This window comes from Stomoxys calcitrans, chromosome 4 (assembly GCF_963082655.1).
Source record: "Stomoxys calcitrans chromosome 4, idStoCalc2.1, whole genome shotgun sequence".
In the NCBI taxonomy this organism is placed as follows: Eukaryota; Metazoa; Arthropoda; class Insecta; order Diptera; family Muscidae; genus Stomoxys; species Stomoxys calcitrans.
In genome coordinates, this window is record NC_081555.1 from 151426868 (window position 1) to 151429388 (window position 2521).

Consider the following 2521-nt stretch of genomic DNA (forward strand, 5'->3'; position numbering starts at 1 on the left):
GACCACGTATCTGATATCAACATTAGGGGCCAACTGTCTAGTGGACGTCCCACCACCATAACTACCCCCAAATAGGACGTATTTGCGCACCAAGACCGTTTGGGTCTTAAAGAGAGTGGAACTAAAAATGTATTGTTTTTTGGGCCTGTTTGGGGTCAAACTAAGGGTTTTGCCTTTCGAAATAAAAAATCAGAGGGAGAATTAGGTTTAAAATTCAATGCTGTGGTAATGGTTTATTGTGTTTGTTGCTCATTTCATTATTTATAAGTAGTAAATCGAATTCAGTCTTTTGTTGTAGGTAAATTTAGATAGACAATTGTACGTGTAGCATTAAGTAGTTAATTTCTTTTAGGATGAAGTAGCACAATTTATTCTTAGTTTAAGTAGCGAATTTTACTTTTAGTTTTGGATAGGAAATTTTAACTTTAGCTTTAAGTAGGAAAATTTAATTTTAGAGGGTAAGTAGGTTATTTCACATTTTGAGTTTGGGTCTAAGGATATAGGAATTTGTTGATGGTGTGTAGAGTGGCCCGCACTTGTGTTTATTTTTGGTGTCCCGCACTTTGATGGTTTAACCATGTGTTGTGTTGATTTTGGGTCTTCTTGTGGGTTTATGTTGTATCTTAGTGTCTTCTTCACGTCTGAAAATTGAGTTTGTTAATTTTTGTTTCACTGTTTGTAATGTTCTTTTCTTTAACGATTGTTTATATGTATATATGTAAGATCACTTTTTTGCTTTTCACTTCACTTGGGTTCACTTTGAGGGGGAGAGAATACGATGCGCGGGTTTGAGATTTAAAAGCGAGACTGATCTTTTTTTGGTTGTTGCTTGTCACTTGGACCCCGCGAAAACGGTCAACTTTCCAAGCTACAAGCAACAATTCCAGGTAAACAAATATGAAGTCAAGGCGGAATCAGCGATTAAGAACTTACTTCAATGTACCGTTATGCACAGTGGGTCATGTGCATACGTGAACGCATGTCTGCACATGGGTGCACATGACTTCATGTTCAAACGTACTTTGAACATTCTCCCCCTCCAAGTGACGAAGTGACATCTTACCTTTTTAATCCTGGTTTCTTGCCTGTGAGGTGACTGGGCCGACGAACACGTATCCCCAATCTGTCTCCTGGGCGAAGACGGCTCCCAATCCGGGTTGTACAACACCACTCCTCCGGAGGTGGGCGTAGGCATCGGCCCCTACCTCTACATCGATTGGTTCGTTGCCTCTAGGGTCAACATCTGCCAAAGAAAGGGATCTTAGGCTGCTTGTGGGGTCGGGAATGATGGGATCTGAATAGGGTCGTCGCGACAAATCCCGGGTCACCACTGCCCGGATGGTATACATGGTCCTCCTCGACGCATGCCTTGACCGAAGTCTTATTGTTGCCAGACGGTGCCCTCTGCGCTCTCTCGTTGGTATCCCCAGGCGGGTTACTGTGGCTGCCGCGATTCGGGTGATGGTCGATGCCTGGCACAAAAGTACCCGTACCCCAGCCCAATCGTCCTGCTCCTCGGGTGCCAATTCCACCATCGCCGTGGGTACAAAAACAGTGGCCCGGCTGTAAGGTATCTCGACCGGGGGAGGGCCTTGGACGATGGGCATCTGGTTGGCTGGTTATTTCTTGCGATGAAATTTTAAGTGAGGATCTAGTTGAACCTGTGTTACGCCAGAACCTAACTGCGTAAGACAAAACACGATATGCTCTAGCTAAAGACGAAAATCGAGTCAAAGGGTCATCAAAAGTGCCTGTTGCGAATACTTTAACTTGTTTTGCTTCAAGATTAGTGTCTGTATTAACTCGGTCTTGCGGCCACTGATCATGCGGCAATTTGAGCCACTGGGGTCCCGTCCACCATAAATTATGAGATATTAAGTCGTCAGGAGAACAGCCACGACTTGCTACATCTGCAGGATTATATTCTGAGTCAACATGTTTCCAATGCTCACCACCGACGTTCTCTAATATCTCTGAAACCCTGTTACCAACGAAAGCGCTCCATGAGCATGGTGGCTTTTGTAGCCAGGCTAGAACGATTGTAGAGTCGGTCCAGAAATGGGTCGTAAACTTTGATAATCGAAGCTTAGGCACAATGGCATTTGCTAACCTTGACAACATAACTGCACCGCATAATTCTAACCTTGGCAGAGAGATTTTCTTAACTGGGGCTACTCGGGTCTTGGCTGCTAGAAGAAAAGTGTCTACAGTTTTATCGATGTGTTCAACGCGTATATAAATTGTGGCTGCATATGCGCTTTCTGACGCGTCGCAGAATCCATGTATCTCCACAATACTAGCAGGTGTAAACCGAACCCATCTTGGTATCGATACAGTGTCTATAGAATGGCTGCCTCTCACAAAGTTATTCCAGTTCATTTGAGTCACTGGCTTCAACGAGTCATCCCATTCTACCTTATCTAGCCAAACCTGCTGCATGATTAACTTGGCTACAACAATTACTGGCGCTAACCATCCACATGGGTCGAAAAACCTTGCTATCGTTGATAATACTTCTCGC

The 2521-nt window shown here is 44.1% G+C and overlaps 1 long non-coding RNA gene across 1 annotated transcript; it reads right to left on the reverse strand.

Moving 5' to 3' along the window:
- Window positions 1–201: 201 nt before the first annotated feature.
- On the reverse strand, window positions 202–1266 carry LOC131997236 (uncharacterized). The gene is made up of 2 exons (XR_009398140.1): window positions 1064–1266; window positions 202–641 (listed from the first exon to the last, which is right to left on the reverse strand). It is a non-coding gene; the product is annotated as an uncharacterized LOC131997236 (long non-coding RNA).
- Window positions 1267–2521: the final 1255 nt, after the last annotated feature.